The following is a 14459-nucleotide window of genomic DNA, read 5'->3' as shown; positions in this document are numbered from 1 at the left end:
TGCAATGTATTTATGTTTCATGAAAAATATTATCTTCAAACGTGGGGTGTCGCCATGGGCACCCCATGTGCTAATTCTTTTGCTAATTTAGTGATGTACAACTGGGAACAGAAACACATTTTTGAGAGTCACTGGAAAGGGAAAATACGTATATATAGGAGGTTTGTGGATGACATTCTTTTGGCATGGGACGGTACCATAGAAGAACTACACAGCTTTGTAGAATATATAGAGTCCACTACTACATTCTTGAGATTCACATTTGAACACTCATATAAAGAGATTAACTTCTTAGATTTGACACTATATTATGACAAAGATGATAGATTATCCTATAAGATTTACCGAAAAACCTGTTGGAGGAACAACATGTTAGAATATAGAAGCATGCACCCTAGATTTATGTTTCAGGGTATACTGAATGGACAGTTCTGGAGGCTCAAGAGGATATGTAAGAATCCAGCTATATTGAACATTGAAGCTGACAAAATGGAAAAGATGTTTATAGCTAGAGGCTATAATACTCGTATAGTAGAAGCAACAAGACACAGCATTATACCCCAAGAATCAAGAGAAAAAGATTTACATAATAAATGCAATAGGACTAGAACCACAGACAATAGTTTAGTTTTGAGACCAGCTACGACATATAACCATAGCAATAACAAGGTCAAGGTTATACTGAAATACACCAATGACATCAATGAGATTAAGAACATTTTAATAAGACATTGGAATATCTTAACTACGGCAGATGACACCAGGTTGATAGTAGGTGAGAGCCCTGGATTTATATATCGAACATGCAACAATCTGAAAACTATTTTTTCTAGTCAATTAAAATATAGTACGTCTGACGGATTGAGTAGTACACTAATGCCAGGGACTTTTCCATGTGAACACTGCAGTATGTGCTCATATATAAATCCCAATATCAACACCCCAATGGACATTTTGTGTTCTCTCCTAGGAAACGGACTGATTGTAACACTCAGAATCTCATATATATGGCGAATTGTGACTCATGTCCAGCCTTTTATATTGGCCTCACGAAGAGGAGATTCAGAGAACGCATCTATAACCATGTATATGACATACGGAAACACCTAGAATTGAATGCACTAGCTAAACATATAAATTCCAATCCGACACATTGTTTTAAATTTAGAATATTACAAGTAGTACCCATTAGCCCCAGGAAGGGAGACAATATTAACACCTTGGCCAGATTGGAAATGGAATGGATTCTGAGAGCGGGAGCTCATAGAGAACCAGGTATCAACAGCTATGTTAGTGTCAAACCATTCATAAAATGAAAATGAATGAACATCAGAGAGATACTCCTATAGATTCACACATAGCGACTTGCTTTCTTCTTATAATATGAATTGCTTAACGCTTAGAGATGTGAAGAAATGTCATGACTGTCAGCTACTTCCTGAGATCTCTTTTAAGAAAGGCGTTTATGATTTTCATTCAATGGTAATATTCTATTATAATAATAATAGAGAGTAGAACTAACATAAATAGAGAGCAAGATAAGAACGACATGTATATACACATAATAAGCTAATAGTAATGAGATACTGAAAAGATGGCTTTGCTTCCTATACATAGTTGAGCATTTATGGTGATTGTGGCTTCATTGAATTAATATCTTACACGAAACATCATTAAAGCCAGCTAGCTACCGCTGCTATCTATATGTCATTTCGATTTGTATGTTAGATAGATGCGACTAAATAGTGTTGAATTCCGTTTGAGTTGACCAGATATATATTTAAACACCAGTGGGCACTATAACCTTGATTTTATTTTATTTTAACTTTAGTTTTAAATTAAAGTGCAATATGAAGTAGTATGTAGAGTATCTGTTTATTTAGTTAATAATAGATACAGTTATCCAGTGATAATAACACAATAATATTTATCCGTATGAAGATGTTATTTATAGAGTCAGTTCCACTCAGATTGAGACACTTTATGACTTTTATCTTGGGGATATATTAGAACAGGCTAGATAAATATGACAAGATAGTGTCACTTCTTGTTAGATGTAGTAGATAGATATATACTTATACATCCTTGCAACAACATACAGATACGACGTATTAGCGTCGCATTCTATTAAATGTAGGTGTCATTCCTCCGAACACCAGGGGGCAGTATACTTTGAATGCATGAGCAATAGTAAGTTTAGCTTTTACCAGTTTCTAGTTTCTTAAGGGGATAAACACAATATGATGCGTTTCTTTGTTATGATTATTTACATGGATTGATGTTTCATCTCAAGTAGGATGAGTGATATTCCATGATTAAATTGGTTAGTAGATTATTTTATGAATTATAAATGTCTATATATAGATATCTTGCCAGTTATTATAGGTAGTGTAGTCGTTTACCAGCTAGTGGAAGTTATCTTATATATATATTTTGGTCTCAATAAATGTTGCACCATCGTAACATCGATTGTTATTTAAATAAGGTGAATGTGCACACATATATATTTTAAGTGCTGAATAACACATGGGCTTATGCACTTAGACAAAACGTTCCACATAGAGACCATTGTTTTATGATGTTTTATGATGGTTATTCGTGATGATGATGTTTTTTGAACACTATTTGTGAATGCTTCATACACGATATATGTAATGTGATATTTTTTACGAAATGAGTTTTTAAAAAGGGAGTAAATATGAGTTTGATAGAGTCTTTTCCAAGATCATAAATACAGACCTTCTAAGCTTTGGAAGATCCTACCATGAGCTTATGCCCAACTTTGTTTATAAATGTCATTAAATGTCATTAAATGATTAGTACAGATAGATTTTTAAAAATTTTTAGTTTTTTATATATATATCTTTATTAGATATTTTCATTATTAATATTAATATTGTATATGAGGAACGGTTTTTAGTAATATTTTTAGTGTTTATGAAATTTGTGTTAGTTTGAATATTCATGAATATTCATGTATTTATTTACTGCATTTTCACAAACAGTGATGAATTCTTTGACATCTTAATTGATTAATTGACTAATTGATTACTTAATTATGTAACAAGATGTTCAATTTAGATGGGAGTATAAAACAGTTGGGTTTTGATAGAGTAATTTATATCTGAAGAAGCGTGCTAGAGGCATGCGAAAGCGCTCATTCCTGCTATTCTGTTCTGTTGAATAAAAGAAACGTTGGAAATATTTCGTGTTCTCGTGGTGTGTCCTGCAAGGTTATTTTCTGAGAATATTCATTAAAAATATGTAGCAGGTATTCTTTTTTTTCATTCCATTACATTTTATACATTGCTATCCTATTCCATCTGGGTTTACTACTGAATCTATATATACCTGTCTAAGCACTTTATCTAACTCATACATAGTAATCTTTTCAACTGTCTTGCTTACTTGATCTGAATTTTTTTTTACTCTCCATACTTTATGACATTTTTTTTTTAAACATTTCTTTCATCTAATGAACTTCAGTTTCCATAATTTGTGTTTGTTTTCTACTTCTCCTTTCTTATTTTTCATTTTTCTCATTACACTACTACCTTCTTTCACAATCTTACTTAGATATGCTGACACTTCTTTTTTTTCCCTTGTAATAAGTATCTTTCTTTATATAACAAATTCTTGATATTTTCATGTAATTATTATTTTTTATCCTAACACTCTCTCTCTCTCTCATTCTTTTCTAAGATTTTGAAAGCATTTTCATATATCTCTGCATACCTTTCTTTTTCTTTCTTTCTGGTTCTGCTCTGCCATTCCATATTCATCTATATATATATATATATATATATATATATATATATATATATATATATATATATATATATATATATATATATATATATATATATATATATATATATATATATATATATATATATATATATATATATATATATATATATATATATATATATATATATTTGTGTCTTTCAGATTTTCCCGGTTAGGGGTCCCCACAGCGGAACTCCGGTCCGCTAATAATTGGTAGTTGATTTTTACGTGCCGAGTTACCAGCCCTGACACACAACCTTCAACGAAGGTACGCACATTCACGGTCTCCACGCAGAAGACGCTCTAGCTGAGAATCGAACCGGACAGCATCTTACTGTGAGGCGACAACGCTACTACAGCACCACCACCGCGTATGTATATATATATATATATATATATATATATATATATATATATATATATCTATATCTATGTATATGTATATATATATATATATATATATATATATATATATATATATATATATATGTGTGTGTGTGTGTGTGTGTGTGTGTGTATATATATATATATATATATATATATATATATATTTATGTTTTTTTCTGTTTTTGTTTGGTTGTTTTTTAAATATAATCCACCATTCTGACCAACTATCATAAAATACCTTCATAGCAGCATGATCTCTCTATAGTTGTATATTTTTTACCTTTTTCATTCCTTTCTTTTTCATTTATTCTTTTTATTCTCTTTCCTATTTTTATAATGTCTTTATTTTTATTTTTCCATCCATATTGCTGAATGATCTGCAAATCCAGTTACAATTGCATCTCCTGCTATACCTATTTCTTCAGATATTATAAAATATTCAATTTCCAGTTTAAAAATACCTCTTCTATATGTCCAGAATTTTCTACTCCATATACCCAATTTACCGCATTTCATAATTTCTACCACTTTTCTTATATTCTTTCCTTTCTTTTTCTTTTTGTCTCTTAAATCACAGTTAGAAGCCCATTATTATAATACTCATATTCTCTATTACATAATCCAGCAATTGATGAAATATGTTCTTCCTTTCTTTACAAATAACATAAAAATATAAAGCTATAATGCTATATACTTTTCCTTGACATCTCAAATCAATAATAGCAAATCTTCCCATATTTACTATTGTTACATCTAATATCTTCACTGTTCTTCTACATAATACTGCAATTCCTGAGCAATGATCATTTCCCAAATTCTGAATTATATTTCCATCCCATATTTTTTCTTTGTTTGGAATCTTTCTTCATTTGTTAAGAATCTTATGTCTTCTAGTACAATTATGCCCACATCACATGTATTATACCATTTTAAAATTCCTATTCATTGTTACAATATTTAATACTATTTACATTTACCAAAAGAATTATTAAATGATTACTCTCTTTTTTCCTTAATTTAAAGGAAATTATTTACCCTTTCAATATGCAACCTATTACTCATTCCCTTTCTTTTCTAAATGTATTCCTTTAAACTTCATTTTCCTATCTTTCACTCTTCTTCTAATAAAATTATTTTTTCCTTTCACTACTTTCACCATCTATCTTCTTGTCCTTTATTATTGTCATTTCTTTTCCAAAATTATTAGTTTCCAGCTTTTTTTCCTTTTGTTCTATATCATTCCCCTTTTTCACTGTCATTAAACTCTTTTCACAGTACATCCATGAATGTCCAGTATGTTTACATTTATAACATTCTAGTTCACATTTGTCCTGCTTTTTCAAACAAATAGTATTTCTTTTTATCACAGTTATTCACAAGCTGTCCTTCTTCCCCACAAAAAACATGTTTTTGGTTGTCCTCAACATTTCACCATACCCCTATTACCATCAGCATTTATAATACTTGGAATGTGCAGAATTGTTTCCATTTCCATTTCTGACAATTTAACCAACATGAAATTGTATCTTTACTATACAATCTTGAAATTCCTCCAGCTCTGTGGTGACACCCACCTAAACCCTGGCCCCAATATCTCACAATCCACATCTTCAACCCACATTCCAGCTACACAAAATATGCTTAAATTTATCCCAGTAAGCACACACAGCATGTGCAGCATAATTTCTGAGTTGCATGCTTCAATGACTGCACAGTCTCCCGATATACTAGTAATCACTGACACCTGGCTTAAACCACACATAAAGGATACCAAAGTACTTACGCCAGGCTTTAACATGTTCAGAACTGACCAACTTAAAAGAAAAGGAGGCAGTGTTGCAGTAATATGTCTTTATTCTATTTCTTTATCCCCTCACAACCAATCCATACCCTCCTTTGACAAAGAAAACTCTTGATCATATGGCTTAAATTAAACAATAATAAAAGTCTCTGCATTATAGCGTTATACATACCCCTGGCAATAATGTATCATCTCTGGAAAGTATCTTATCTTGGGTATCAGAAAATATCTCTCTGGAAACAGAAATATTGGGTGATGACAACACTCACTGGCAGAAACTTAACTTACAGTTTCCCACAGATACCATAAACCTATTTGGATTTTCTCAACTAATTACTCATCCAACCTTTACCAGTTCCGGAAACCAAAATGGTTCAATAATTGATTGGATTTTGGTCTCCCATCCTAACAATTTCTCTCAATCTAAAACACTTTCAACCTCTATTAGTGATTACGACCCCCCCCCCATCTGTACAACTTTACTTATTAAACATTCATGTAGACAACACACCTATAAGACGGTACGAAATTTATCCAAATTTGATCAGCAAGTCTTTACAAATTTACTGAACTCTATCAGTTGGTCCTTCCTAAAATACTTATTACTAGATGATGCACTTGAACAATTTAATTCTACATTCCTAAACACTTCATACAGTTTAGCTCCCATCAGAAGGAAAAGAGTCAAAACCAGCTATACTCCTTGTCTGTCTGTCTATACCAGATAGAGACAAGGCTTGGACAACTTACCTAAAACATAAGACTCACATTAATTTACAGCATTTCAAAGCACTTTGTAACCTTGTAAAGAAACAGGTTAAATTAGACAAAAAAAAACAATTCTATGCAAAGCCACAAAATCAGCACAAATCCAGTCCAAAAATCTTCTGGCACACTATCAAAAAATCCTAAACCCAGGAAGTCAGTCCTCTCACCAACTCTCCTGTGATAGTACCTCCCCTGACATAGCAACTCAGTTTAACTCTTACTTCATTGATAGCATAGCTTCCATCACTAACAAATTCCCTCTATCTCCCTCTACCCTTTCTCAGCCCCTTATTACCTGTCACTTTACATTTTCCCTCCAGCCAGTTCCTACTTCCTTCATCAAATCGCTCCTGTGCAAACTCAAGCCATGTTCCCCCAATGCAGACAATCTTCCTAATGAATTCCTAAAAATGGCTGCTAATTCAATTGCCTACCCAGTCTCAATAATTATTAATATATCCATCAAGTAGGTTTATGTTCCCTCCCTGTGGAAAAAAATCCTTCATCCTTCCTCTCCACAAAGGTGGCACCTCCACAGAAATCTCTAACTATAAGCCAATTGCTATTCTTTCACCACTATGACAAATTCTAGAAAAATGGACCTTCTTCAACACCTACTTGACAATAATCCTCTCTCTCCCACTCATCATGAATTCAGAGCAGCACACAGCACTATTACTACTCTACTATCCTTTACTGATGCTGTCAACAAAGCTCGTGACTCAGGAAACTTTGTCTCTTCTCTGTTCTTAGATATATCCAAAGCTTTTAATACTATCTCCTACCCCCATCTCTTATCCCATTTATCTCTTCTGGACCTAACCAAAACATCCTTACAATGGTTCACTAGCTATCTCTCTATTAGATATCAATCTGTCAAATGGAACTCTAACTTCTCTCCTTACTTACCTGTTAGCACTGGGGTACCCCAAGGCTCAATACTAGGTCTACTTCTCTTCAACATTTTTATTATCCATCTTAATGCTGCCACCAAACAAGCCACCCTAATTCAGTATGCTGATGACTCAACATTAATCTGCCCTGCCAGGACTCTCTCTCTCATCCACAAAGTTTAACTCGAGAAGCATTCAATTCCATTGAGTCTTGGCTCACAAACAACCATTTACTACTTAACTTCCACCCCAAAAAACTACACTTCTACTATTTTATCAAAACAGTTTCCTCCAGATACCTCTAACTTTGCTATTACTTCTCTGAACAATACTTCAATTGATGTTTCACATACAAAACTGTTAGGTATAACTACTGACAACAGTCTTAAGTTTGACCTACATATCAGCAGCAACATAAAAATAAACTAATCAAAAATTAGGCATGATGTATAAGGCTAAGAAATTCATTTCTAACTCAAAAGAGTAACCGTTGCCACCACCTATCTCTTACCCTCCCTTCTATATGCTTAACCTATTCTAACCAATCTTCCCTCAAAGCAAAACATAGTCAGTGTTATAATAGCTAAATGTGCCACAGGGCAGGCCCACAACTCTCACCATTGCTCTGCTCTCAAGTCCCTAAATTGTCATGAATTACCCTACCTTCTCACCTTTAATCAACTAACTAACTCACAAAATACTGTGCAATTCCTCAGTTTCGCAAACTATGTCATCACTACCTCAACACTATACTCCATCACATGACCTACACTCCTCTCACAAGTATCTAGTATGTATTTACAAACCCCAAAGATCTAATGGGGTTAGTCTTTACTCTCACTGTGTTGCCAAATCATGGAATACCATTTCAGAAGCAATCAGACTTATACCCCACTATTACTCCTTCAAATCTCAGCTGAAAGAACATCTAACCAATCACTTTATCTGCCCATGCTCCTTGCCATCTTAGTACTCTTTTTTATTCCCTTCTTCCCCACTCTTAATAGACTTACTTTCTAGCCTTACCTCTTTTTAATTTCTTAACCTTCTAATGTCCTTTCTTTATATTCTTACACTAACCTTTATCTATCCCAGAATTTATGATTGAAATGTACTACCTAGTTCTTCTACCAGAAAGATTATATAGCTTTTATGACCTATTACTTATTCTGTTATATATTTTTGTGCATCATTATGTAACTTGCATATTAGGAACTCTTTTCTATCTTGTATATAATGTATGGTCATCTTTATCGATTGCCTTACATTTTGCTTATTTTCTTTTATTGTATCCACAAATTGCACTACTTTGTTATTGTCTTAATATTTGTAACCATTGTTCAATTTTTTTAATTTGGTTTAATGTGTACTGTGGAGTTTTGCTCCCCAGGCCTCCACTGAAAATGGGCTCATACCCAATCGGACTTTCCTGGTAAATAAATGTCAAATAAATAATATAAATTTCCATTTTCAAAACAACATTGTAATCCAATCCCCCAGTCCATAAACCTCTGTTGTCATAAACATTTAAAATGTTCATCACTTCTTTACAAAGGTTTTTAAATGTCTTTTCAAAGTCTTTCTTTCTACTTCTGTTCAAAAATGTATATGCATTTTTTTTGTTTGTTCCTCAAAAAACAAGCTTTTACTACATAATAATTCCAAGGATTAGCATTTTGTCTATTTTCTATGGGCTGAACACAGTCAACAACAGGTAAATAAAATGGAATAAAGAAAGAAAAGATGAATGGCAATCTTAGGAGTAATGTTTAGCTGACACTCTGTATTTTTACAGATTAATAGTTTTATACTTAGTCATTAATATATCAGTCATAGTGGGCTTAACCAGCAATACCATAGTAGAATCCCTGAGGAGGAACTAATAGTCCAAAAGATAATGGTAGGAGGTAGAGTTAATTTGGGAGACAGAGACAGACTATTTCAGTCTGAAAATGAATCCAGCAGCTGATATGGGGTCTAGAGCCTAATGTCTTCTGAGGTTTTGGCATTAATGTAAAATGTGCTAACATTTGAGTCACTGGCTATTGCTATAGTTTTTTTACGCTCTGTAAAATAACTCTACACAAGCTCCTCCCTTTTCCACTCACTCAGTAACAGCAATGTTAGCATGGCATAGTATTCTGAGGCAATATTTGAAAGTTATTTTTTCCTATTTTCAGTGTTCCCTATTTTAGCACAAGTCCCTCCCTCTTTTTCTACTCACTAATAATTGTATAAAGTACTGGCACATTGTTATCAAATAATAAAATGCTATGATTATTTTTTCTGGGTATAAGTCCTTCTCATACAAGCTCCCTCTTTATTCCATACAAAGAAAAAAGAAATTGTTATGGAGAAAATGGCAGTCTTTGTAACATCACTCTTTGTCTTATTACAGCATTCCAAGGGAGTGTTATCAGATTTATCCCCCTTACAGACACAGACTTATTTCTGAGTTGCCTCTCTAAACACAAACATTGTTTAGTGACAAATGATTGTTGCAGAGTTTACTTGTGATTTTATGTCAGTCTTCTTAGCTGTCCAGCCAGAATAAGATAATAGCATGTCCAAACCCCCCAAAACTCGTAATGCAGTTTCTTCCTTCCACATAGTCCAATGACAAGGAACGGGGCACTATTCCAATTTCAGGGAATACTGATGAATCATAGATGGGGAACATTATCCCTTCTTTGTTTGCAGCATCTGTTCAAAAATCACAACATTGCCTCTACCCCCACCCCCAGTTATTCACAGTGTAAGTATTTTTTTTCTTTTTTTCGTTGACAAAAAAACTTGATCATTCAGGTGAACACTGACTTCAGCTATCATTGTTCAAGAAACACAACACCAGACTGGATTACGGCTGTTGATCTAACAACAAGTTTAAAGTGGAAGCAAATAATAAAATAACACTGAATGTAATGAAAATTTTTCCTTCAGCAAATAAATGTTAGAGTGCAACATGAAACTTTTGTAGCTGGAAACAATTGTGTATCTGGTTCTCATGCTTCTATGAAAACAAGCTGATATGAGGGCAATAAAAATAGAATCCTTTTTTTTTCAACTTATAAAAGATAATGTTTTCTTAAAGCATTCAAGTTATTTTCTACATGTAGGAGACAAACAAAGATAAGACAAAAACAGACAGCACTAACTGTAAGTAGAAGCACAGACTGTACCACTTGTCTTAGCATGGATAACCTTACTTATAGATCAATTAAACCATATGAGTTTAGGTGTCAGTCTTGGACAATTGTTTCTATTAGGAGAGTTACATAACATTATTTGAAGATGTACATGGTTTTACATGTTTGGATTCAGTTAATAGGTTATGGGGGTGTTTTGTTTTTTGTTTTTTTTTTGTTTTGAGTGTTTTCACTAAAACAAAAAGTCTTGTAAGATGTGACATAGGTTCAATGGATATTACATGAAATAGCTGCATAAAAGATCAACCTGCCAAACATTTGTGTATGCATGCAACAAAAAATCTGAAACTAGATATTTAAAAAAAAGCTGTTATATATAACAAGTGGGAATAATCACTTCTTATAATAATGACAACACTTTCCATATTAACTTTGAATGTGAATGGTCTCACAGGTATATATAAAACAGAAAAAGCAGTGAACTATATTAAGAAATGCAAAGTGCAAATAGTTATGCTACAAAAGGCACATTTGGAAAGAAATGAACATGTGACTTGGACAAAGAAAGGATTTCAGGACGGTTATTCAGCAGAATATCTGGGATAATGGAAAAGAGGAGTACTTATATTAATTGTGAGAAGAGCTCCAAAACTGATAGAAGAGGAAAAAAGCAATGTTAGATCTGTAGTAGTAAGGGACTACTGGCAAGGTAGGAGATTTACACTGGCATGTATTTATATTCCACCTAAAACTGCTACAATGGAGCTTGAGAAAATTCTGGTAGAAATAGTCAGCTTTCAGTAGGGATTATCACTATGGAATTTGATTTGCAACAAAGAGGATGTATCTGGGAGGCCTAAAAGAGAAATATAAACAAAAGTAGATTTTTGAAGACATTTATGAAAATATTTGGTATGAAAGATATGGAATTTGTAGTAGAAACTTGGAAGGAATTTACATATTATTCCCCAAGGTGTAATAACTGGACTAGGCTAGACAGAAATTATATTTCTCATGAATATGGGCATTTAATTGAAAGTTTTAGTATGCATCCAATAACTATTTCAGATCATATGCTAATAATAACTGAAATAAAAACGCTGGGTAATGAAATAAAAATGAGACACTGGTGCTTCCTCACCTGTCTGCTAAACAGAGATAAATTTAAGGAATGGTTAGTATAAATTATTTAGGAGTTATTAATGAAGAAATTTCTTCAGAAAATATATCTAGGGAGTGTGAAAAAATGAAAGTGGAGTTTAAAAATAGGGCAAAAATAAAAGAAAGAGATATGATTAAGAAGTAACAAAAATTATTTAGAGGGATTGATAAAGGAAAAAGTATTGCAGAATTGGGGGAATCTCACAGAACAAAAAGAGGCTTAACTGCAGAGTGCTAAAGAGAAAAGAAGGGTCTACCTGGATAACATACATGAGTTTAGAATGATCGCTGTTAAGCAACTTTTTTTGGTAATAACTCACCACAAAAGCTTTTAGCACAACAGCTCAGGCAATAAAAAGTAGAAAGGGTTATTGCCAAGCTTAGGGAGCCTGTAAGAAAGAAAATAACCAGAGATCCTGTAAAGGTATTAGAAATATTTTGGAAATTTGATGACAATCTATATAAAGCAGAGCAATGTGGAAATCATGAAAAAGTACAAATGGAAATGTTTATGGAAGAATTAAATATGCCAAGGTTAGAGGGAGATGAGGCTCAATTATTAAGATAGGAGAAGAGATAAAAATGGTGATGTATAACCAAACTACAGGAAAATCTCCAGGAATAGATGACATTCCTGTGAAAATCTGGAGGCTAAGAGGGAAGAAAGTGATAAAGACTTGGAAGGTTTTGTTTAACATTATTTTAAAGGAGGAGAAGCACCAACAACCTGGAAGAAAGATGTGGTGGCTGTAATACCTAAGGATGGTAAAAACCCATCAGATCCAACTTCATAAAGGCCCATTTTGATTTGAAACTAGGATTGTAAATTATTTATGTCTATAATGGCTAAAAGAATGGCAAATGTAATGCCAAAATTGATAGATATAGATCAATGCGGTTTTGTGAAGGGGATACAAACATTTAACAACATTAACAGAACAATGATGCTCTAGAGGGAAGCAGAATGTAAGAAAATTCCACTGTAGTTGGTGGGTCTTGATGCAAAGAAAGCATTCTCAGTGTAAGCTGTGATTTTATGAGTAGGATAATGGAAGCATTTGAATTTCCTGACACAATAATATGTTTAATTAGGAGAATACATGAGGGATCAAAGGTGAAAATTAAAGTGAGGTGGTTCCTCTCTAATAAGTTTTGTCTGAACAGAGGAATCAGGCAGGGGTGTCCTCTTTCTCCTTTATAATTTGCTTTACATTTAGAACCACTGGGAAAGAAAATGAGGAACTCAGAAATTCAGGGATATAATTGATATGGTAATCAAGAAAAGTTGGCTTTATTTGCAGATGATATTATTTTGTACCTGATAAAACCAGAAAAGGACATTTCAGTGTTGTGGAACATTCTGAGACAGTTTCAAGTCTTGTTGGGATACAAAATTAATGAAGATAAAACAAAGGCAATAGCTGTAAACCATTTGCCTACACACTAATTGGTTCAGCAATACCCATATTTATGGCAACACAATAAAATAAAGTAGTTAGGAGTATGGGTTAAAAAGGATACTGTTATGACACCTAAGGATATGTGGGGAAAGACTAAACAAAAGATAATACAAAAAATGGAAGCTCTTGTTTATGGATATGGATAGCAAGATACAAGTAGTGAAACTGTTTTTAATCCCTTTAGTTTTATATACAGCTCAGGCATATTTTATCAACCAGAGGAGAAATTGTGGACAGTGATTAATAAATAGCTGAATTAGTTTATCTGGGAGGGGAAAGGGCAAGAGTCAAGTGGGATAAGTTGATCCTTCCAATAAAACAAGGTGGGTCAAGATTACCTGATTTGAAGGGATATTTTAGACCTACACAGTAAAGGCTCATAAGCACAACACAAGCACAAAGCTACAATTCAAAATGGAACAGGATGATGATGAAGCAGGAGGGAAATTCAAGAAATAAGGAGAGAATGGGATTTTGCATGAAGATTCAAAAGGAGAATAGCAACCATACAGAATATTATATTCATAAAGAAGCAGAAATTATTTTAAGAACTAAGCCAGCACGAGAATGGAGAAAGGAGATTTTGCAAATAGGGATTACTACAATTAGGAATACAGAGAGTAAGCAAGAGGGGGCTGGAATTTACTGGGGAAAATTGGCAAAGGAACTATGGTGTTGAGAGCAAATATCTAGAGAACAAAAAGTACTAAAATGGGAAGAAGCCAAGAAGACATTTGGACTTCAAGCCAGAGAATGCCTTCCCTATCAGAGATTGATATCTGAGTACAGGCAAAGATAAAGGGATAAGTGAATCATACGTGAAGACCTGCTCTGGTAAAGTTTTTAATTGAATCTAGAACAGAGACTGCTGTTAAAAAAGGGATAATTAATATTGCATATAAAACATGGCACAATAACTATAGGAATCAATCAGAGGGGATCAGAAAAGATTGGGAAGAGACAGTGGATAAGTAATTTGCAGGGAAATAATGGGTATATAAATTCCCATGCAAACACTTCCAAGTAAAAATTCTAAATCTTCTAGACTTTGTTG

The sequence above is a fragment of the Protopterus annectens genome, chromosome 3.part1 (genome assembly GCF_019279795.1).
Source record: "Protopterus annectens isolate FY-2018-M chromosome 3.part1, PAN1.0, whole genome shotgun sequence".
NCBI classification, from domain to species: Eukaryota; Metazoa; Chordata; order Ceratodontiformes; family Protopteridae; genus Protopterus; species Protopterus annectens.
This window is presented reverse-complemented; position numbering follows the sequence as displayed.